General features: G+C 39.3%; 1 protein-coding gene and 1 long non-coding RNA gene across 5 annotated transcripts in view; one reads left to right on the top strand and one right to left on the bottom strand.

Moving 5' to 3' along the window:
- The window catches only part of LOC122883490 (receptor-type tyrosine-protein phosphatase gamma-like), a 577,119-nt gene that overhangs the window by 176,627 nt on the left and 374,588 nt on the right, over positions 1 to 25,904 (bottom strand). The window lies entirely within an intron of this gene.
- On the top strand, positions 11,921 to 13,165 carry LOC122883509. Its single transcript, XR_006379651.1, has 4 exons — positions 11,921 to 11,982; positions 12,276 to 12,302; positions 12,418 to 12,512; positions 12,826 to 13,165. It is a non-coding gene; the product is annotated as an uncharacterized LOC122883509 (long non-coding RNA).

The following is a 25,904-nucleotide window of genomic DNA, read 5'->3' as shown; positions in this document are numbered from 1 at the left end:
TAAGACATTTCTGCACTGGCTTAAGAATTCATCTGCACTGAACCCTTAGAAATCAATACTGTTTAGGTCTAGGCTGAGAGAAAGGTTGTAGTTACATCTATTACTTTTTGTGATCACATCCACTATACAGCTTGATGTCATCTAGATACAAGATTTACTGATCATTTTACAACACAGGGTTGTATAATGAGATTTTGTTTTGTAGTTCCCTTTATGCTTCTCAAAAAATTATTTACAGTATATCATTGAATAAATAAGTCATAGAAATGAAAATTATTTTACATGGTGGAGTGCTGAGGATGAATTTAGTAGTCTCGCAGCCTGAGGGAGAAGCTGCTCTGTAGTCCGATAGCGGATACTTCTGCATCTCTTGCCACATGGCAGCAGGGTGAACAAGCTGTGGCTGGGGTGGGTACTATCCTTTATTAACCTTTGGGCTCTGTGCAGGCACCTCACCGATATCACTGATGCTCGGTAGGTTGGTATCAATGATCTTCTGAGCGGTTTTAATCACCAGCTGCAGACCTGGCTAGTCCTGGGCCGTGCACATTGCATGCCAGTTTGTGATGTTTCCAGTCAGATGCTTTCTATTGCTTCTCTGTAAAAGTTAATAACAGCTTGGCAAGGGAATTTTACCTTGTTAAATTTCCTTAAGAAATACAGCCGTTTCTGAGCTTTCTCGACCAGGGTGGAGATGTGAGAGGACCATGTCAGGTTCTCTGTGATGCTGATTCCCAGGAACCTAAAACTATTCACCTGCTCCACTTCAGCTCCACTGATGTTGGGGTGTGGGTCTTTGCCTCCTTTTTCCTAAAATTAATGATCAGCTCCTTGGTTATGCTGACGTTGAGCAGTAGCTTGTTCTCTGTGCACCACTCTGCAAGATTGATTGATTGATTTCCTCCAATATAAAGTCTCATGGTTGAATAATCATATCATTGAACATAGTATGACTTATACCTACCTTGGTATAACCAAGCATCAGGGAGTTTCAACATTGCAGTGAATGCACTAAAAGAAAAAGTTCGAAGAGCTCTAAATGCAATAAAGAGAAATTTGTATAATTTTCAAATTGCAATTAAAATTTGGCTTAAAATATTTTTATCCAGCCCATTGCGCTATATGGTAGTGAAGTATGGGGTCCACTCAGTCATCATGGCTATACCCGTTGGGACAAACATCCAACAGAATCTTTACATGCAGAATTCTGCTGATACATTTTACACATATACAGAAAAACACCAACAAATGCATGTAGAGCAGAATTAGGCAGATACCCACTGATAATTAACATTCTAAAGAGAGCACTCAAATTGTTTTATCACCTTAAATCCAGCCCCCTAGACACCCTCCATTCCAAAGCCCTCCAAACCCAAGAGCTGAGCCCAGAAAAGAGTCCCCTATGTCAGTTGGTACTGAGACTAACTACCCCCCCAGAAACACTCTGACCAGTCTCACAACAGCACTGCTTTCCAAACACCAATCAGAGTACAGCACTGCTTTCCAAACATCAATCAGAGTAAACCAAATTATAAAGCAATGTAAAGAAACCTATTTGGAACATTGGAAAGAAGAAACTAAAAGCCAAAGTAGATCAGAATGTTATTTGGCCCTAAAAAGAGATTATGAATTGGCAGAATATCTCTCTGTGACCACAAACTGGCAATCAAAAAAGGAAGACACAAAAAATCATGGCAACCAAAAGAAAACAGAATATGTGGTCACTGTTCGACAGGTGAGGTTGAGACAGAGATGCACTTACTCCTACAATGTAAAACATTCAATGAAATAAGGAACATTTAATTTAACAAGTTAAACTCTGTAATCTTAGATTTCAAGGAGCTAAATTATCTCTCAAAATTAAAAATACTCCTAGGAGAAGGAGACAGGGCATATCTTCCTTATTATTATTATTATTATTATTATTATTATTATTATTATTATTATTATCCTATCTTAATTATCTGTATACATTTTAATATCACAATTCTTCTGTTTATGTATGTTTTATTTTACACATGCTTTGGCAATGTTAACATCTGTTTCCCGTGCCAAGACCAAATGAATTGAATTGAGAGAGAGAGAGAGAGAGAGAGAGAGAGAGAGAGAGAGAGAGTGTGTGACTGACTGACTGACTGACTTCAACTGCATTTCAAATTTAGAGATTTTCATATTAAAGTAAGGAAGTAATAAGGAATCCAAGCTCCTATATCGGTGCAGAAAATTACACAACCCTTTGGCTGAATGAACAATTACAAAAAAATCTGATATGGAAATGTGACTCTTTTAGTCCATTCCTGAATTGTTGATATTGCAAAGAAGCAAGGTTTTCACTGGACAACAGTGATATGTGCTGTGAGATGACATGTAGTTGACTAACAGCCACATAAATGTCCTTACATCTCTGGTTAAGTGGGAGATCAGCAGCAGACTGAGGGTTTCAGTATTAAGCTGGTAAAGTTTACTATGGAGCGTTTCCAGGACACAGAGCTGAGAATAGCCAGCAGGATAAGACCCGTTTTATATGTTTAATCATTTGTAACTCTTCTGCTTGTCATGATTTGCTTTCAAATCCCAAGTCGCTCAGGATGATTTCAGTTGGACTGTCTATTGAAGTTAACTGTAGTTAAAATAAAGTGAACTTTAATGGAACAGTTCCCCCATGAAGATCATGATAGCACTTTGGAATAGTATAAAGAAAAATAAATATGATATAACTTTTATTTTACATTAGTAAAAATTATGATTTTGTTTTTGGCAGAAATATGCCTTAATTATTAGAATCATTTCTTGGATTGAAAAAAAAACGGGGCAAGGCTAGATTACCATTTGGGCAAAGTGGGCAGCTGCCCTGATGCTCCAGATGCTCAAGGGACCAGGTCACTCCAGGTCTACTGTGTAGCAATTAGTTTGAGGTATTTTGATTAATTACAGATTTGGTTGGTAAAAAGCACCCAAAAGCACAAAGAGCCTTAAAGTGGCTCCTGCATTTTTACCTTATCCGGTGGCCTTATCTTATAGAGGGGACCTGGGTCAAACTCTAGTTTTAATATATTCATCGCAACAATGATCAGTTTTTCTGGCCATGTCACACACACCTTTGACATATTATGTCCACATAACGTGCTAATGGGATGCCATATCATCGTGATTTACAGTTGCCTAATTACACATCCAACAGACACATAGAGATTAGAGTTCATTTGGAATCATGTTTCTGGCCACCTGATGAATGTAAATCCAATCTTTAGCTGCTAAATGCTCCAATGTTCACCAGCTACTCACTATCTTTGTCTATCTGCTGGTGTTGGGCAAGTAGTGAAGAGCTGTTTTTTCAGCTTTTTTTTAACTGAAAACAGTTGCCTTTTACTGTTGGAACTGAGGCTGATGAGAGCTGTGAGGGTAAACGAAAATAGGAAACTTACAGGCCATAAAAACCAACCCCCAAGCACATCATTCCAGCCATGCATATAGGAATATTTTTAAGTTAAATACTTTTTTCTTCATGCCTCATCAACCTCTTTAACTCTGCCCTACCTACTGATGGTTCCATCTCAACAAATTCATATAGCGTGGTGACTCAAACCCACTAAACTTAATTTGACTTTCTAGTGGACATGCCAAAGTTTGCAAAGATACCAAATATGTCAGACTGAATTGTGGTGAAATGAATAGAAATTATGCCCTAGACACCTTCAAGGTAGTGTTGGAACAAACAGATACTATACAGCCAAACAGGGTGGAAATTATTATTTTCTAAATTAAAACTGTAAGCCTTTCAGAATGTTCAGTAATCTAAGACAAACTGTCGCTTCATGTTGGTAGCAAAAAGTCACAAGCACAACCATAAGTGTTCATACACCAAAGACATAATTTTCTCATTCACTCACTTGTTTTCTTTCTAAATCAAGCTTTAACCCCCCTGCTCTCTCTGGATTGAGGCAGTGTTGTAGATATTTCTTGTGAAGCAGTCGTTGCGTTGCGGCCTGCCCTGAGCCTTCACCCTGCCAACACAAACCTATGTGCGTCTGCTCATTTAGCATTTGGCCCACTGCACCACTTTCTCCATATTTATACAGAGGGAGGCTTCCAGCATGCAAACACAACTACAGGAGCATCTGCCAAGACTTGAGGACAGGCAGTGCAGGCGGAGGATTCAGGCCACCAGCAACAACATCATCACACTGTTGTCGATCGGTTAGTAGCTGCTTGATGATGGCTAGCTGTGGTACCAACTGTGCACAGATTCTTTTTTTTCTCCTGTGATGTGATGTGATGTCCAAGGTCCTGATTAGCATCATTAAACAACAACTGGCCCAGACTGAAATGGACTAACTCCCACTTGGTCCAATTAGTCATGAGGCCCAACTCATAATCATAATGTGTGACTCCACCTTTAGCTGAGAGCCAAGCATGCCACATTTGGGAGACTGCTGGGCAAAGACATATGTCTACCAGGGTCGTTACATAGATAGGTTATAAGATAAACATTACAACACTACAGTAGCTGTGTATAACACCCATGCAAATAATAGGTACAATAAATTCACTAATGTAGACCTTTACATAACACCTTTCTATCAAGCCCCATTTTATAAATGTCTTACAAATACAACATGACGGAGACTAAAAAGATGACAGTTCCAAAGCACTCTGTTCAGCTCTGATGACATACAGAGCCACAGCGAAATTAAAGAGGAAGGACTTAAGTTGCTCTGGATAAATGTGTCATCAAAAATTTAACAGTCTTCAGTCACTCTGCTGTGCTGCTCATTAATCCAGTAACTACTTTGTGCTCATGTTTGTCTTTGGAATGTCTTTGAACTGAGTTTCCGTGCATCTCAATATTCCCCACTGGCAACATATAAAGACTGTCAAATGCCTCTCTGCTCTCACCTTATTGTGATTCCTATGATCTACCAGGATATTGAAAAAACCCTTATCAATAACAGGAGGCAGGAAAAGCTATAATTTGTAGCAATGGAGTGAGGGGAAACAAAGACAAAGAGATAGAGAAAGAGTTAGGTAAATGGTGCACTGGGAGGAGTAGAGAGGGAGAGGAGGAAGAGGAAACCTGCCTCCCTCTCGGCAATCAGCCTTAGGGGGCCTGTAACAGCACCTCTCTCTTCCTAGAGTTCAAAAGCCTGAGTGGGAGGTAGAGACGCTGTTGAGCCCAGAGGCAAGCCATCTCAACACCAAACAACATATTTATTTTCTGCTCAGAAAACACTTTGTAGAGGGGAACCCCCTGTCGCTCCCAGGGCAAGCAGGGTCCACTTTCCTACTTTTACATGTTCACATCAGGCCAAAAGACATCACCCATCCGGTTTGATGCCTGCTGTAGACTAAGCTGCAACCTGTCATCAGAGCTGGAGGAAGGCTGATGGCTGGGTCAAGGCCTTGGTTAAAAATACCTCCTCTATGCCCAGAGTGAACAGGAACACTATGGGCGTCATGTCTAGAACAACATCTGTAAAAGTGAAAAGGAAGTGAGCCGGCCAGCTCATTAGAACCAATCAGTGTCACTATACATTTAGAGAGGTGGGAAGAAGAGGAAGGCATACACCATATCACAAAGGAATCTCCTTTAATGTCAATGTTGAGATATTTTTTCCCCCTTCTTTTACAATAAATGATGTAACAACATAAATGATGTGTCCTCTATTTCTGTCACAGTCCAAACATGATGCTGGGGAATGTAGCTGTGATCATTGCATCCCAGTATAAATAAACTTCAGTAACCTTTCTGTTATTTTGTGATAAGTTGTGGTAATGTTTAAAAACTGCTGATGATTCAGAGACTTTAATCAGCTGAGCTTCGGGTCAGTGCTCTCTGAGAGGCTGAATTCTGAGGAAAAAAGACCAAAAGTGTACAGCCCTGCTAGTGGGTTTGTGTGGCACTAAGACTGGTGTGTATGTGTGTGATCATCATCAAACACTGATGTGATGTAGTGTAATGTACTCAATGAAACATTAATATGTGGGAAGGTAAGCACAGGAGACAGACTCTCACCATGAGCAGGGTGCAGTGATGAATCACGCAGTCTGCACTGCTGACACCTTAATGCATCATTATTATAGATGTTCTAAGTGGTTTCTGAGGGAGGGCAGGATGAGCTGATTTAAAGCTAACAACCCACCTGAAAACTAAATGTACATGCATTCATTCTATGATGTTACAAGATTTTATTACCTATTGCTGCGAACAACTCTCCTCAAGCTGGAACTCAGAGAACAAAGCCTGCATCAGTCATGTCTCTGAAAACTGGCTAAATCCACACACACTCTTTAAAATGTGCCTTCTTGTCTGTTAGGAAGAGAATGTGAATTTTAAATATATTTTGGAAGTTAAATATAAAATGTCTTATCAAAGACAACATGCGTTCAACCATCTGTCCTACAAATTATATTCATATGTAACTTAGTGTAAGCAAAATACACAGGATGCAAAGGACACAATGCACTTTTCTTTAACTTAAGAACATTAATATCGAGCATCTAGTCACATCATTTTCACAGTCAGTGTTTTTCAATTAATTATTCTCTTAATAGCCAACACATTAACTTAGAGAAGGTTAGAAATGGTTGTCATGCTTAAAACATAAAAATGTCACTTAAGTAGGAGACGGGATGTGAACCTTGGACACTGGTGTAACGTAAATCATTCCTATATGCAACTTGCAGCGAAGGGTCGCAAGATGACAATGCCCTGTTTTAAAGAGACATATAATGAAACTGTCCTCATGAGAATAACAATGGTATTTGTCATTTGTTTGCCAAAACACAACTTGTTTACCTAGCTGTCTGAATTATGACTCTTGTCTGCCACGAACAAAGGCGGAAGTAACGTAATATTAATAGTGTCAAAAAACCTGTTAGGGAGGAGGTTGGGGTAGATGGACAGTGCAAAAAATGTTGTGACTTGGATATGGGATACTGTTCATTACTGTTGTTGCTGTTTCCTACTGACAGTCAACACTGTTCCCTTTTGACTATGACCACTATCACCCTTTATGTAAATTTTGTGCCTAAACTTCACCAAGCCTTAACCACAGAGATGGCAAATCAGTGATCAATGGTCATATGAGTCATTTTTGTAGTCATTTGTAACGGTTTTGGATGGCACTGATGGGTGATGCAGTGCTCCCAATAGGGCATCAGATCTGATATAAAAGGGTCATTTTGGAAGGCAATGACAAACAAATTTTGTTGTTTAGCATTTGTTGTAATCATTTTTTGGCCACTTGACCATATGACATCATCAAATTACCAAAGCAGGAGAGGGTGTCTAACTCAGTTTTTATCCTCAAAAACAGCATTAAGAGTTTTTATTGGAACTGCTGGAAAATGGAATGATATTAAAGGAATCCTTTATATACAGTACATATGAATGTGTTAACAGCTCTAAAACAATTTTTTTGTATTTAATTACTCTTAACTCTCTTAATTACTCTTAACACTCCTAACTGCATTAGCTCTGAATGTTGGCATTGGGTGTGAAATGTACATAATGCATAGGAAATAAGGTTACCATGTACAGCTAAGGCTGTGATTAAGTCAAGGGTGTCCGTGTGTATTTTTTTCTGATCTGGTTGGCAAGTTCAAACTTTACTAAAGTTCATTCAATTACCAGTCTACCAATTCAGCAAAGACTGTCAGGATTTTGTTATGTGAGTCTGGATCTAGATTTATCTAATGGTTTTTAGCATTTGGCAAAGGGTGTCAGGATCAGGAAGTTTTTGCATTCAGCTGTGGGTATTTGGACCACACCGGGTGCCACTCCTGTCAGCAAAGAACAGGAAACTGAGGCTACAATTGGACCAAAATTGGACAATAGATGATTGGAAAAACGTTACCTGGTGGGATGGGTGTCAATTTCTGCTGTGACATTCAGATGGTAGGGTCAGTAAACAACATGAAAGCATGGATCCATCCTGCCTTGTATCAACAGTTCAGGCCAGTGGTGGTTGTGTAATGGTGTGGGGGATATTTTCTTGGCACACTTTGGGCCCCTTAGTACCAATTGAGCATTGTTTAAACGCCACAGCCTACCTGAGTCTTGTTGCTGACCATGTCCATCCACAGTGTACCCATCTTCTAATGGTTACTTCCAGTAGGATTCACTGTACTTAAATGGCCTCCACATTCACAAGATCTCCAATAGTGTTGTAGTTTGAGGGTTTTTCATTTCCTGTTTTATTTTGTAGTATTCTCCTTCCCTTGTGTGTCTTGTGGTTTTACTTCCTGTCTTTGTTTGCGTTCCTTCCAGTTTTGATTGTTGGCACTTCCTTGATTGTTTGCACCTGTGTCTTGTTGGCTCACCTCCCCTAGAGTATTTAGTCTGGGTCTCTTTCTTTGTTCAGTGTCCTATCATTGTGATTCCTGTCTTGTGTGTGGCGTCATTTGGTGCACTTTTTGTTGTACCTGGTTCCTGTGCCCAGTTCCCCGGCATTCTTACCATGAGTTCTGTTTTAGATTCTTTGTCTCCCTTGGACCTTGGATTCTGGATTTTCAAATCTGCAACAACTGCATGATGCTATCATGTCAATATGGACCAGAATCTCTGAGGAATGTTTCAGCACCTTACTGAATCTATGCCACTAAGAATTAAAGCAGTTCTGAAGGCAAGAGGGGGTTCAACCAGTACTAGGAAGGTGTGCCCAAAAAAGTGGCTGGTGAGCAGAGGTGTATTGCTATTTGTTTAAAAAAACTTAATTCACTGCCTCTTAAAGGCTACTGGCAGCTACTAGCAACTTTTAAGGTGTGACATTGTGAATCAATCAACACAGAAGGAATGGAAGAAGAAAAGTATTGCGAGGCAATACAAAGGTAGTCCTCAAATTCTCACAATGAACTTAAAGGTGGTCTGTAGAAGTCTAAACAGTTTATTTGTGAATAAAGAAATGTGACTTTTAATAAAATAAAGTCCTGGCTCTCATTTTGTGTACAGTTTATTGTAAAAATCACACACTAAAAAGCTTGTTTTGAAGCTCATAAAGCTAGCATGATGAGTGAACCCAGAGGGGAGCACAGTGCTGCTTTAACTCCTATCACATCACAGGCTGTCTCTCATGTTGCCAAGTTCAAAGTTTTCAATACACTGATCAATTGCAAAAAACCTGTGGGACTTTCGGCGCTGTTTAGTGTTTGGCAGTGCTTTAGTTGGGGGTTTTGTGTTTTACATATAAATGAATTCCTGTGAGCCAGAAATTGGTCAAGTGCCATCACAAGAAGCGGGACAGGGAAGGATGCACAGTGGCCTGACTTAATTTCACACTACTAACTCCAGTCCTCACTTCAACAATACGACCCCTGAGGTTTCAGATGGCGAGACTGAAGGTGATGATCAGGCACTTAAGGTACACCCTGTTTACAAACTGCCTGTCTAGGCCAAGATAGTGGCTAGGAAATTGAGAAGGTCCACATAAATAGGTGTAGCAGTGAAATCAATGAAGGAAAAGCCAATGCATATAGATTCATTTTTGCAAGTGGTGAACAATGCTGTAGAAAAAAATGCACATCACACACAGGTTCTGGCATTTCGAAGCCTAGATTTGGGTACACGACTTGTTTCCATTTTGGCAGTTACTGGAGGAAGGAAATGCTAATTTGGGCACTGAGGATGAAAGCCTGGATGGAGCTGAGGTTTGAAAAGCAAGTTGCAACCACCACAACTGACTGTAATAGGTAGCCTGACTATTAAACACACACGCCAAAAACCTACTTTTCTTCAAGTTCATGTACAAAACGAATAGGACTGTGTAGACTCAGTAAGCAAACACTAACTTTAAAGATACAGTCCAATGATTGTTTTGGAATGCTCAGCAGTGCCCTCAAAATCCCAGTTTACTGGTGTGGCCTCACTACCTTTGATCATGCAGCAGTCAGTTAATTCCCCCTTGCACCGGCAGCAAGGTTGGTCCTTAACTGAATAGTTACCCTTATGATGAATTTGGACATTAAGTTTTCAAAGGTTTATAACATTGGTGGACTGCCAGACTGCAAAATTAGAGCATGGATTCTTGATCTTTAGGAACAGTATGTGTAACAAAATAATCTAAGCTCAAAAGTCCAATTACCAGCTTTTCTGAGCTTTGTTCAGTCTTTTCCTCCACAGTCACATTCAGTTTTGTATCCTGCTGTGCATAGAACCTGGATTATTATAACAGGGCATTCTTGACCACAGTGACTGCAGTGACTGAAAAGACGAGAGTCTAATCAATCAATACATTACATTGGTCTTCATGTAACTTTTCATAGTACTAGCAGTCCATGAAAGTTCTACACAGTAGTAGCATCTTGTATTCAGCTACATGTTGCGAGTATGCATGTACATTCAAACAAATGTCCAACCTCGGGTGTTAATTTGGGTTGACTTTTGGCTATTTAAGGGGAGTTGTTTATAATAAAATATTTTTCTCTGTAAAACTACGGTTTAAAACCACTGTATGTAGTTCTTGTTTTGGCGGCATCCAGCAGTAGTATAAAAAACTCTTTGGTAGACAGGATCTGACCTGAGGACACTGACATGAATAGGCTGAACTCAAAATTTGCTGGAAGCCTTTAGACCATTTTCTCAACACATTCATAGTTAAAATAAAAATGGACATACAGTACATGCAATATTTGGAGTAAGATGATTGTATTGATATGAATGAGGAGCACAAATGACTAACAGTTTAAGGCTAAGCTCTGTGAAGTGAAAAGAACAACACAGTGAACCTTGATTTTTCCTTTGTGACAGCAGACGACAACAGAGAAATCTAAGTAGAGGAAAATGTTGCACTACTAAACGTAACCTGCGTGTCTTGTAATGTTAGCTCAGCTGCTAACTAGCCAAGTTAGCTTTACACCATCTGGACAACTGTGCTGTGAAGAGAAGAAGACGCTGTAGTGCTAGCTTCACAGTAGATTGTTCTGGCCCAGTCTAAACAATGCAGTTTAGCTGGCTTCCAGCGCCAGCCACATGTGTGATAAAATATAGTGGCTCTGTGGATGAGAGGGGAGTTGACTGCTGGAAGTCAAAGATGTCATATTAAGTTATAAGTTAATGTTCTGAATGTTCAACAGTTGTTTGATGAATTGCTTATCAAATACATTCGGAGAGGATTTGAATTGCTGTTTTTTTTTTATCAGTTCTTATTATTTTGGCACTGGTGCTATTAATTTGGCGCTGGCTGAAACCTCTTTGGGGGTGGCAAAAATGTCTCCATACAGGAAAAACCCCAGTCTCATGTTTATGTATTTTCCTTCAGACTATCTCTTGTCTGTCAAGATCTTGTTAGGTGACATTTTCAGGCCACAAGTGCAAACACCCTCACAAGTGCAATCATCAGTTATATTCCTTGCTAACCACTGCAATGGTACAATTCACAATATGTGTGGGTAGCATGATACAGACAACATTACAAAGTCACAAAGTGAATTTCTTGACATTCAACTGTGGCGTTGGCTTTTTAGAGTCAATGAACTGAATGTATTACGATTACTAAATATATTACAGGATTTTACTTTTAAGTTTTGCAGTGTGAACAAAATTGGAGCCTTAAGTTAATTTTTGTAAATGGCTTATATATTGGTATGTGTCTGTTCATTTGGCTAAAGCACTGCACCACAAGACTTATAATGGTAGGGAAAACCCTGCTGTTCATTCTGGCATCGTGTTGGCTAAAATGTTGGTGACATTCTTATGTAAACAAACATGTATGTAAACACAATGGGCAATATCGAGGTCAGCAAAAATGATCGAGGTCATGTCCATATATCGTACAATAAGTTGATAACGTAATTATCGCGACAGGCCTATTGGTATGAATGTTCCTGTGTTTACAGCATTTTAGAATTTCAGAAGTACATTCTAAAGAAACTGGTGGAGACATTGCCAAGGAACTCTGGAATTATCAAGTCAACAGAATGGTGAGGATGGATGAATTTCATCGCTTGGAGGAACAGCTCAAAATTGCTGAGTAAAGAAATCTAATGGTAAAGGAAGCTGCACACTTGATAACCCAAATGATTTGCCTATACTCACTCACCGTGACACTGGAGCTGATGAATGCTGCTGCTGGTCTTATGGTGCTATAGATTTATGATGCTATAGCCTGTTTTCTATGGTACTTTGCATGGTAGTATATCATTCCGATGAACCTAGATCTGGCCCTCTACATGTATGCTTACCTTGGATTATGGCACAAAGGATAGTAATATCATATTCTATGTGTTGATAAATGCTCTGATATTTGCTATTTTTGATATTGATTTTTCATAAATGTAAGGGACTATCCAGCCAGGATCATGGACAGGTATGCCATATGTTGACACAGTAGTAATGCAAAGGCTTTGTAACAAGGATTTTAAAATCATTTCCATAGCAGTGTTCTATTGAACAGTAAAGATGATCCTGTATGTGTCTTTCAGGCTCTTTACCAACAGTCTCATGTCCAAGTTCAACATGAAGGGCTACCGCGCCAAGACAGCCTTCAAAACCAGTGCATTGTACTCCATTTTGAGTGGTAAATACTAATGTGGTATTTTTCTTTAGTATGCTTGTTAGTTATTGAATATATTTATTGTCTGTTGCTTGTCTGTTCCTTTATAGTTAAGGAGTGGTTATTATATTGTGAAATAGAAATTGGTACAGTTTGAACACAAGTAAACCTGATTTCAAAGAATGGTTCACCCAGAAATGAAATATAACAGCATTGTATGTACATGGTTGAATATATTTTAACTTGAGTTTTCAAAGTGATACATGCTTCCTCTGTAGATGCTTTATTTCTATCAATCCTACAGCCATCCATAGCCTACATGTTTGTGTTGTTGCAGCTGCAGTTAAGAAGTGGGACAGCAAGCCACGGACCATTAGAGAGGGCAATCTATTGCTGACCATTTAAAGCTGAAACAATTGTACTAAATGACGTCTTTTCACCTTTCACTTTCAACCAAAACCAAATGTATCTTAGATGACTGGAAAAGCCGTTTTTTTTGTTTTTTTTTACATCTTTTCAACTACATTTTGCTGGGTGGGAGGCCGTTATTAGGATAGCAAAGGGCCAGCAGACCTGGGGTCAGCAGACCACCAGCCTCTTAGAGGAATGTGCACGAATGCATGAAATAATAAATTAATAAAAGAATAAAAGTAGCTTGATGAATGTACATGTAGTAAATGTAACCTGTTACTGCCAACCTCTGGTGTTGGGGTATAGAAAATAATGGACTCATAAGAAAACAATGCACAGGTGGAGTGATGGCATTTTTTCTGTTGTCAGGGCACATCAGCTGTCATTAATTCTTGCTAACACTGCAGGGCTAGATATTACTGTATGTCTAAACTGTGAATTGTCAAAAAGTAATGTGTATCCTGTCTAAGGATAGGATTAAGTTTATAATGATATGAAACAGAAAACAAGAAAAATTCTTGCATTGCAGAAGCTGGAACCAGCTCAAGGCTGATCATGCCAAACATTTGGGCCATCCCACATGGGATTACAAGACACCATTTTAAATCAAACATCAAAAATACAACAACACATATGCAAAACCAAAAGAAAAAACATCAATCGTAATAGTGCGCTCGCACCAGAAGCTTTATGAGCACTGCTGGATGCTCTGGTCACTGGCTGCACGCTGCCAGACCTTGCAAGGGGGTGGGAAGCTCTGGGAAACCGGGGACTGCAACGATCAGTTTCTCCTCCATTGTCAGTATGGAACTGATATTTGCTAAGAACTTCAGTACATAGGGAGACGTTTACAGGGGGAAGAAAATCAAATCCAGATCTGCAATTGGTTGCTGCTTCAGTGTGTCGCTGCTAATTTGCATGAAGTTCAGCTCCACTCAACTTCAAGTCATCGCTCTCTCGTTGCCAGCTCCCGTTAAAAATGAATGACTGCCGGCTGCTTTTGTAGCTCATGAAGCTTCTGGTGTGAGCACATGGTAACAATGCATGTACATTAACCTAATTTCAGCTAACATGTTAGCTAATTATGCACCAAGTAAAACAAGAGACAAAAGAAAAACTACAAACCTAAGTTCATCATGTAAAGGGCTTTTTTCCTCTTCTCACATGGTTCCCATCCCATATCTCCCACTATAGCCAATTTTGTATTTGTGTACAACCAAAATATCTAATAACACTGTTTTGCACTAATCCATGTATAGAAGGATTTCTAAGGCTGCAAATCCCAGCCAGATAATTAAGTACAGGACACTCTTCAAATATACACATTTATATACACATTCTCTCTCTCTCTCTCTCTCTCTCTCTCTCTCTCTCTCTCTCTCTCTCTCTCTCTCTCAAAACCTAACACGATGGCAGCAGATGGCCGCCCACCATTGAGTCTGGTTCTGTCCAAGGTTTCTGCCCTCTTAAAGGAAGTTTTTCTTTGCCACTGTCGCCAAATGCTTGCTCATGGTGGGATTTGTTGGGTCTCTGTAATTAATATTATAAAGAGTACGGTCTAGACCTGCTCTATAGGAAAAGTGCAATGAGATAACTTCTGTTATGAATTGGCGCTATATAAATAAAATTGAATTGAATTGAATAAGTAAAACCAGTCATGATTGTGATATTAGACTGAAATATGTCACAGGCTCAGCAGTCACAGACAACACAGTAGTATAACAAAAGATTTCTGAACATTTTTGAGGCAGACCTCTGCCCACAGGAAATGTCATACGAATCTCTCCTCTGTTTCCAACCATAAGACAATGATTCAAAAACATGTGTCCTGCCAGAAACCTCTGAGAACACCCTTCATTCTTTTCATCCACCTTCAAGTGTCTCATGGGACAGCTCTGTTGCCTCAGGATGGAAATGTAAAGCAGGAGGTATGCAAGGGCTGGCGATGCTGCCACGACCACGCTGAGAGTGCTGTGAGACCGGGCATGGCTATTATCCCCTGAGGGGCTGACAGATCTGAGGCGACATAAGCAAGGCTTTGTGTGAAAACAGACAACAGAATGCGCCGCACGGAGTGCATGTCCTTGCTGAGAGGAGAGAGCGAGGACATCAAGAAGGTTTAATGCAGTCTCTCTGCTGATCTGAGCCACGCTATGGGGTTTTGAATTCCCCAGGCCTTTTTGCAACTGGAGAAAGGGTGTCCATCAAAGAAGGTCATATGATATAGTTTCCCGCCATTGATGCAACATGCTCACTGCTTTTCATCTACCTATCTGCAACAGCTTTACAAATTAGAGCGGAGATGCCGGGCTATAAAATCTGGGTTATGAGACATGTTTAGAGCACGTTGCGACTTTCCTCAATCTATCTTAAAAAATGCAATTGAAATGCATTATGTGAGAAATGGCTCTGAGAGTCAGCTGTGGCTTTTTCAATTTCATGAGTGTTACTTTTTCATAAAAGCAAGGGGGAGGGGCAAAATATTGCTTTTCCCCAAAAAAGGAAAAAAAAAAAAGGTGGTGGGGGCCGTCCCTGTCAGCATTAAAAATGGTATGGAACAGGCTTGTCAACTGGGACAGCATCTATTTGCCCTCTAGGTAGCATTGGGCTTTTAAAGAATGACTGTGTTCTTTTGGTGTCATTGAGGACAGGCACCGGGAAATATAACATTATGTTAGGAATGGCATGTGTTCCCTATCCGGAGGGAAGGCCAATCATAAATAAAAGAGAAATAAATATAAAAAACAAGGGAATGTGGCCTGGCAGTCATTTGTTATCTTTGAAGGTTTAATGGAATGTAGCTGGCTGAGAGAGAGAAAGACAAAGAACAAAAAGGAGAGGGAGAATAAGAAAGAAAAGAAGCGTACAAACAGCGTAAGAGAGGCTGAATAAAACAACAAGACAAGAAAAACTCCAAGGATACCATTACTAATAAAACCAACAGCACAGAAAACAACCCCCATTACCATAATGTAGTTATAACAGAGCCCCTCCATGTGTTTGCCTGTAACATCCAGTTACACTGATTTACTTACTTGTGTTGTGCTACAGGAGAAGAGAACAAATGCAGTATTTCATCAGCTTTGTCTGTCTGTCAGTGTAACGGCATAGTCCCTATGCATCCATCCATTCAATATTTCTTCTCTCCTGTCACTGATGTGCTGCTGCATCACTTCAGACAGCTGACTGCTCACCTTTCCTTTCATATACAAATGTATTCTGCCTACACACTCATTGCCTAAAGGAACTCCATTCATAAATATATACAATTAAAATCAAACTCTCCAAACCAGATATACAACATCATTGGTTTGATTAGACACTGAAAATGAGAGCCCAACCAATGCATCAGTTGGGCCGGTATTATTAATTTATCACAGATACATTGATATCAGTGTATATGTTGGCTGAGAGGTATTTAATCAGCACAGCTGCCTACACTAGACGTGAAATGCTTTACATGCATACCTGTGACCTGAAGCATCTCAATATGCATCAAGTCTTTTTTCTTCTGATTTACACATGTACATCAGAAGAAATTTGTATTGAGCTATGAACGCCACAAAAACACTGGACAGCAGGACTGTAGCTGAATGTATCAAGTGTAGAGACAATAATTAAGAACTGATGCTGGTGCAGTACTGCTAACATGCTGCTTTGGGATTGTTTTGTCAAACCATGACCACAATCTTTTCCTAACCTCAACAAAGTAGTTTTAGTTTAGTTTAACCCAATGGTGGCAGATCAGAAAACATCATAACGCTACCAAATCATTTTGGTAATGGTTATATGTTCTGGAAGGCACTGATAAATGAGCTGTTACAAAAATGATTCCTTTCACTGTCATTGAATCACAACTTTAACCTGTTTCACAAATTGAATTCCCCTTTCATTGACCCAAACAAAAATGCCAACTGTCATCATTTCCAGTTGCCATCTTTATGTGAGTCAGTAAATACAGACGCTCCTTTGGAAACATTTTAAAACTTGACTTCACTGTACACTCCATACAGTGTTTTCTGTTGTCTGTTTTTACATAAAACCTTGCTTACGTTGCCTCAGATCTGTCAGTGCCTCAGGGTAGATCACAGGTCACTGTGTCCAGTCTCAGAACACTCTGAGTGGGGTCGAGGCAGTCCCCCCAGCCCCCCAAATACTTCTTGCTTCAGATTTCCATCCTGAGGTGATAGAGGTGTCCCAGGAGGGAAGTACGTAGGGGGTTTTCTAACCATGATCTCTTACTTACCTTGACACACCCTAAAGCAAGACATGTGAAAGGAAAAAAAAAAACGCAATCTTCATTTTCCAATGAAAAGTTGAATTCACAAGCAATAAAATGCACACTTGCTCAGTTCAACATACTCAGGGGTTTTGCTGCTACAGCATTACTTGGTCTGGTATGACCAGTAGCTTATGGTGGCAAACTTAGCAAGATATTGTTGTGTTACTGACATTACTGAGTCAGTTTGCTGACTTATTACTCCTCTTTATTTGTGCTAGTATTTCAATATATTTTAGCATTTACCATTGTCCTGTAATTGTATCTTGTGCCCATAGTCACCACTTTTCAGCAAAAGTTTCATAGGTTTGCTTTATACATACCTTATTGTCATGCATGGATATTGTAGAAATAAATAACTTCAGTGTTCAATGTTGGCACTGAATGTAAAAAAATAAAATAAAATGTGTGTCACTGATCATGAAAGACACCAACAGCACAAATTCAATTCCTGCATTCATCCGTGAAGTGTCTAATGTTTGCTGGTTTGTCTCCTGGATTTTAGTTTCTTACACCAGAACTCATTGATGGTACGCTGTTCAACAGCCAGCTCATATCGCTCATTTTAGACTCTCATCAGCACACCAACTTTTAAATTTATTTTCAGCTGAGTTACCATGCAATGCAAGTTTGCTTTGACAAAAATAAAACGAGATATATTTTCTGTGATGGATTTATGAGCTAGAGAAAGTTTCAAATTCAAGGACTGAAACCAACAGAAGATAGGTGGAACATATTCAACAATTTGTGCTCAATGCTTTGGAAAATGTTGGCAGGGAAATGTGGGAAATGTTCACAATAATACAATATTGTCTTTGTTTTCTGTATCACTACGCACCATTAAAGCACAGTCACCTAAAATGATAAGGGCTTTCTATTGCTGTGTCTTGTAGATGGGCCCTATGTCAAAATCTCAGTTCAAGAACTTAATAATTTCAGTTAATATCATTCGTACAGGGTACATTTTCCTATTTACCTGCATTAATAGATTTTTTGGCCAATTGTTAGCAGTGCAACAAGTTGTAAGCACACTGACATAGTATCACCTTGTAAAATTGCTATGTTGAACGTGTAAGGAATCTGTTGCCTATCTACACATCCAGCAGACACAGAGCAACATTAGCACATTTGTGTCTACCTAATGTTCATCAGCTAAATGCTAACTTTGTCTGTCTGCTGTTTGGTGCTGAGCAGGTAGTGTACAGTGGGTTCATGAGAGCTTTTTCAATGGAAACAGTTGCCTATACCGCTGGAAACCAGGTTGATAAGAGCAGTGAGAGTAAACCAAAACAGTACAGTTGTGGGCCGTACAACAGAAACAATGAACTAAAAGACATTAAAACGGCCAGAGAGCTGAATTACAAAGTCAGGTGATTATTCTTTGTGGGCTCAGCACTACGAATGACGCCTTCTACAGTACATTACACATAGTCATTTGATCCGTTGTTCATATAAAAATACTTAGTGCTGCTTTAAGTACTTCTATTCCTGTGTGTATTGACATGATAGTGAGCAGCTGTAACGAAAGAGTTTCCTCTCAGTGATCAATAAAGTATTTCTGATTCTGATTCTGATAACAAAACTGCAACAGATTAAATGACACACAGCACACCTGGGACCAGGTCATTTTCCAGCAATCAATATCACATCAATAATATATCAATATCTGGTTAATAGCGGACCAAGGCTTCTTTTGCCTCCTATCAAGTTAATCTGGCATGACTATGTTTCATAGATTGCAACTTTCAATGTGTAAAATGTAGTCCACTTTTGGCTGCCATGCCAGCGAGGAAATAATATCTGTGTATTTTACTTCCAGCCTCTTAACTAAGTCTGTTGACATGTATTTATATCTTCATGGACCGTCCCACATCACTGTTGATGGAATTTGAGCTGATGTAATGACCGACCATGTGTTGCACAGTCATGGCGGTTGTAAAAACCTCAGAATGCCAGCTCACTGAGGTGTTTTTTATTGTATTTTGATATATGCCAAATAAAAGTTTATGGTGTCAGTTTACTAGTTCAAATGAATGATGGGGTTCATGCTGAGCACATTGATTCCAATGCTGTTTATCCTGGAACTCACAGTCAGGAATGTCTGCCAGAGGAACAAGTGGTACCAAAAATAGAGTATGAATTGAGTTGTATTATCTGTCAGAAAGGTGTTGTATTTCTCATATCCTAAGTAAAAGAAAGGGATGTATCTTTGAATTTTGGAATTAGAGGCTGGGCAGCAAGGCAATTATTATTATTATTATTACTATTATTGACGATGTTAATAATAATAAGTAGCTCAACATCATCATGATGTGCTATTGGTGACAAAGGTTGTGAGTTCAAGACCTGAGAAATGCACAATGAACATCTCATATCAATAGTCATCAACCCTGGTTCTCGATAGTTCTCCCCACTCTAACACATCAGATTCTAATTATTAGCTCATTATTCAGCCCTTGACAAGCGTCTTGCTTCCTCTCACATTTTGCTCAGTTGACACCAAACTAACAAATGGTTTCTTGCTTGGCAGGTAGCTCAGCAAGTTCATGACTTACCTTTGGTGTCTAAGGTTGTGAGTTTGAGTCCTGGGTGATGCAGAATAAACATGGTAATGTCTACTTAGCCATTGTGCCAAATAACTTTGATCTGGGATGGACTGCATTTGTCTTCTTTTTTTCATCTTCCTCCTTCTTCTTCGTCTTCCTCCTCATCAAAATGTCCGCCCCTAACCCCAGCTGCGCAGCGGCTATAATTCCTTCTTGTAATTCTGCCTCCATGCTGCTGGTGGGGGCTTACTGCCCTCCGGTGTGATTAAACAAGGTACAAACATGAGTTTAAACATCTGCACTACATTTTGTGGAGGCTCAGCATTCATTTTTAGCTGCGATCTGAGGGGGAAAAAACACACTACAGGCGCTGATAGAAACAAACAGTTTGCATACAGCGCTTTGCAGACAAATAGTGCAAAGAAATGAAAACTGTTACCCAGTGTTATCATTATTCATCTGATGATTAAGGGGCCGGGATGCGCTTTCCATTTCCCATGCAGCAAAGGTTGATGGGAAATAAAATCCCATTCATCAATGACACATCTTTATCTGTGATACCTGCGGCAAAGCACAGAGAGGAAGTGTGTGTGTATATGCGTGTGAATGAGTGCACAAACCCCACCGAATCCACACACACACACACACACACACACACACACACACACTGCTTATGCTCTCAGCCCCCCTATCGTGTGTTAATTTACAGTGCCTCTCTTATCTAGACAGGTGGGTAAAAGCTGGCAGAGCAAGTTCTGGAGCCACACACACACCCGTCCCTTCCCCCTCCATCTTTTCATCCTTTGCTTCTCGTTTATCACGTCTGGGAGGCTTGGGAGGAGTTGGAGATAAAAACGAGCCTTAGCAAGAGGCAGTCAGACAGAATGGATAGCTTAGCGCCTCGGGCAGCTAGCCCTGATAGCATTCTCACCTGCTTGGGGGCATAGTGGGAGGTAGCAGATATACTGGTTTGCCAATAAATTGGGGCTAGCATTTTAATAAATATCATTGTAGTCAGTCTCTGATATAATGCAGGTGAATAGTTCCAGATTTCATTATTGATTTCATATTTGTGGTGGAATGGATGTATACTCACTCTGGTTGACTTTCCAAAATCCTTGAAGTGAACACCATTTTAAAGTGGGATTTTGATGAGATTCCCACTGATGGAGTTCCATGTAGTTGTTACCATAATAAGAAAAGTATAAATCAAGGTTGTTTAATTATGTCCCATTTTTTCTTCATTGACTAATTTAGTAGTCGTTCAGAATCTGAACTGAAGAATGTGGCTGTATAAATTGCTACAAAAATGTGTTAGATTCAAAAATGTTTGTATGTATATATAAATATAAAGTATATAAAAAATAAATAAATACAAACTGAGATTAAGGCACACATTATACAATGCCCACAGAAAAAATATCTGTTTCTGATAGCAGGTCTGGTATATTGGTATATCACTGATCACAGTCTGATCAACAATAGTGGATTTGACAAAAAGTGGTCCAGTCAGTGGAATTTTTCTGGATTTTTCATGGCATTTATAAGCAGATGAAATTTGCTCAGTTGTCATGGAGATGGTTCAGTTCTTATCATGTGACCTAAGTATGAAATATATGCTGATGTAGGTGAAAGCTATACAAAATTTCCAATGAGTGACAGTGTGCTGATTTTTTTTTCAAACTAGCTTGAAAACAACTGAGCACTGAATTCCTCCCACCAATAACAATCCTAACCCTCATCCACTGTTCATGCTGTGATCCAGCTATTAAGTTAACCATTGAAAGATTGTACAAAACCATCTGCATACTTCTCAGGTTAAATCAATTACTGACCTCAAAATCTAATAAATTACTTCCTCTACCAATCAGACTGAAATTGCCTTAATCTAATAATGGGCTATCAGTGTAGTATTATTGTTTTTGTTGCCAGATGTCAGAAGGTTCTGGTGAGAAATTACTGCTGCTTTATAGTTTCATGGACTTTTTACAAGGTAACCGAACTACTGAGGTATTTTAAACAGTGGATACTAGAGTGTGAGAAGTTCCTCTTGTTGGCACAAAAAATAAATGAAACAATGAGGAGTCAGAAAACAACATGGTGTCAAGAAAAGAAATATAATTATAATTTCAGTTTTGTACTAACAGGAAATAATTCAAGGCATGCACCAACTATCATAAATCAAACTGCGACAGAGACACTACAGCCAATGTCATAAAACAAATAGGGGCTAAAAATGTTTGCTTTGTTTTGCTTTGTTCAGTTTTACCAACTGTCTCCAGAGCATGGAACTTGATTTACCTGCACAGGGGCAAAAGTTAGCTGCTGGGCCACCATTAAAAGAACAGTTTGACATTTTGGGAAATACGCCAATTTGCTTTCTTGCCGAGAGTTAGATGAGAACATTGATACTGTACCAGTGTTATATCTGCATGCTATGAAGCTACTGCCAGCAGCCAATTAGCTTAGCTTAGCACAAAGACTGGAAACGGGGAAACACAGCTAGCCTGGCTCTGTCCGAAGGTAACAAAATCCACCTATCAGCACCTCTAAAGTCCACTAATTAAGTTATATCTTGTTTGTATAATCTGTACAAAAAACGAAGTGTAAAAACAATGATTGTGGTTTCACAAGGGACTATTTATTGGCCAGCAGCAAAATTAACATATACACAGGTAATGCAGCTGCATTGGGGCCCCCTTTATCTCGCTACTATCGTATCAAAAAATCTCAAGCAATGAGTCTGCAGTATGCACACGACTACTAAGCTTTAATGGTAAGCAGTAAGTAATTATAGTACTCATTGAGCCAAATCATCTGCTTGATGGTGTCTCATATTTGATGCCATTCACCAAATAAAAAACAACACAATAACATAAAACATACATATACAGGCATATAGTTTATTGACTCATACCTCCAAGTTACATTTCTAAATTAAGTTTAAATAAGGATTAATGGGAGATTTGATGTTGAAAAAGTTACAAAGTGTGCCTGCGGAATTCTGGGTTATGGTGATTATGGACATGCGTACTACTGCATGGCAAAATCCACACAGAAGAGTTAGCTAGTGAGCAAAGTTTCAAGACAGCAAGTAAGTAAGAGATGAGCAATGGAGTACAAACACAAAAGTGATTTTCAGAAGCAAAAATTGGAAGAAGTAGCCGAGAAAGAAAGAGAAAAGCCTCCAAAAATAGGCAGTTCCTTTAAAAAGAAAGACGAGATAGCAAGCATTAGTTGTTCCACTGAGCCGAAAAAGACACCTGCTAATGCTAGCACCAGCACGCCATCCAACACCACTGAAGATGGTGAGAATGAGGTGCAAGAGGACATTGGAGCAGCAGCCAATTGCATCGCATATCTGCATGAGTATGCCACGGACAGGGGACAATTCTGAGTAGACGCAAATGTCAAACGTTATATTGTGTCTAAGGGGTCATGCAAATGTGCGAATATGATGTAAGTAGAACTTATTTATTATTTATTTAATAATCAACCTACACACTTGTGTTTTGTGTTTATAATGTCCATGTGCACACCAGAATAATGGTGTCAGTGTGCGGGTGTGCCGTTACCAATAGGCTAATGTTTTCATATTTGTCAAGTTGCGCCGTCACCAAATGACTCACCTGTGACATTGTGCTCTGTCACCAATAATGTCTTCATGTTTGTCAAGGTGTGCTGTCATCGATTATGTTTTCATCTGTGTCAAGGTCTGCCATCACTAATGTTTTCATCTGTTATGGTAGTCCAACACCATATTTTGGCCTTGCTATTACGACTCCTCTTCTATAGCACGACAGCCTGTTTTCCTAGTAATAATTTCATTTTGGTATCAACTGTACAGTGCATTTCACTGTTTTCATTCGCTACTGACATTATGTTATGTTACGTCTAATTGTGATTGGCCTGGCTGATAACAAGAAAGGAATATACCCCCCCAAGAACAACAGGCTGAATAAATGCTGAAACAAGATGGCAGTTCAATCTGAACATATTTCCAAACATATTTCCAAGCAAATTTGGACAAACTAGTTGACACATAATAAGCCTGAAATCAGATTCTCCCCAGGGGCTCTGGGGCAGTTACCTGCTTTGTCTGGTCAGTTACCCAACTGTGCTTCAGTGCTGTTACATTACTGTCCATAATTTGTTTTAATTTTTTCCAGCTTTGAGTATCACCTCGATTTCTGTAGGAAAACAACGCCATCAACGAGCATTAAAACTAAAAAGTGACTGTGCACAGTCTGTGCATGCTAGTATTTTTAAGTGCACCTCACTGTGTAAGCGTGAATGCACAACACACTTAGTAGTACAATATATAACAATATAGTAGTACAATATATAACAAGCGTGCACTTAGAAAACAACCTGCAGTATATATTGTATGTAGAGTATTTGCTCTTAAGACAGACTGAATAAAAAAAATGTTTTCCACGAGCCTCCAAACAAATAAAGCCCTGAGTGGGTGTGTAAGTTTATTTTTCCACTGTCAGTTGACCTTGGACTTGGCTTGACAATTCAGACCACACAAACTCCTGGTTGAGAATACCTGTGGGTGAATTCATACATGTTTGACTTTCGATGCAAAGCACACAATAGTGGAATGAGAATGCACAGGACACAGGTGTGTGCATACACACACAGGATGAGTGACACACTCTAGCTGAAGACGTGTGCTGTGCTGCCTGGCAATGCTGTGCTTGGCATATTAACCAGAGCATTAGTGTTTAAAACAGCAGGTAGGGGAGCAGTGGGTCCCTACTTCATCATGCTATTCAAGGGCCCTATTAGGCTACAATTACTAAATGGCAAGGCTTGTAAATCATACATCATTCATGTGTATCACTCGGAGAAAGCACAAGAACACTCCTCTTTACCAGCGCCCACTGCAACACTGTGAGCTGCTAAGAGGTACTGAGTGGAGAGGAAAGGAAAGGAAATGAAATGGAGAGGAAAGGGAAGGGAAAGAAAGAGCAGAGGGCAAATTGTCAAAAAATTAACTGAGATTTAATTGGGCTTCCCAGAAAATGAACCTTGTCCATTTTGCGTGAGGTTTCATCTAGTGCCACCCTCAAGACAAAATGTGAACTACACAAGACATCTACCTCATGGCTGAAAAAACAGAATGCAATTAAACTGTCTAAAAACATTTGTGCTCCTAAGAAGATGAACTAATCTTCAAATAATTCACGCATTTATCTTCTCTCGACTTGACAACTGTAACTCCCTCCTTTCTGGCATAAACCAAAAGTCACTCGCTCGCCTCCAACTAGTTCAGAATACAGCAGCGTGGCTTCTTACTGGTTTTCAGCTCAAAGCACTGATTCATCTCTTTATTGCTTTTATTTTTTCCATTTGTTTTTATTTCCATTATTCTTAAGTTGTCTCTTGTTTTAATTTTACCTTAATTTTGTCTTGCTTTGGTTGGCATTTCTGTTTAGCTTTCTGCTGTTATAATTCCTTCTGGGTCTCCTGTTTCTGCTTTGTCTTGTCTGTCAATGCACTTTGTACTCTGTTTTTAAATGTGCTATAAAAATAAAGGTATTATTATTATTATTATCTTATTTACATTTCTTCTGATTTGGTTTGAAAGCAATACCATCATCTTGTTCATTCTTGCAGTCTGTCCTCATATTCTGCATTGTCTTAAAAACAAGACAAATATAACAGATAACAGGTCTGTGAGACCATACTTAGTCACAGTGGTGCTTTGAGCTGAATGCTAATGGCAGCATGGCAACATGCTAATGTCATGGAGGAAAAGACAGGGTATCACTATAGTCATTAGGATTCATCCTCTGGGGACCAGAATCTCTGTAATTTCAATGCAATCTTTGTCATGATATTTTGGTCTGCACCAAAGCGGCGGACCAACCGACTAAGTGACATTGGCATCCCTAGAGCCAAGTCGCTAGCGTGGCTAAATATGTAAAAATAATACATAAATTAGTATATGGTAACTAGTAGGAAATGTTCTTCACACAGTGTAAAAAGTGATAACTTGAAAATTAAATATGTGCCCTACATATTGCCCTTAATGTTCAAGTAGATGTCTCTACAATCCATGTTAACATCCACACAACAATGCCATAGGTCTACAGGACATGAATGAGGAGAAACATGAAGTTTTAGCAACAAAACAAATGTGACAAAAAATGTTTAGTGTCTAAACTTATT

This window comes from Siniperca chuatsi, linkage group LG2 (genome assembly GCF_020085105.1).
Source record: "Siniperca chuatsi isolate FFG_IHB_CAS linkage group LG2, ASM2008510v1, whole genome shotgun sequence".
Lineage (NCBI taxonomy): Eukaryota > Metazoa > Chordata > Actinopteri > Centrarchiformes > Sinipercidae > Siniperca > Siniperca chuatsi.
Note: the sequence above shows the minus strand (reverse complement) of the source record. Positions and strands in the feature narration are given on the sequence as shown.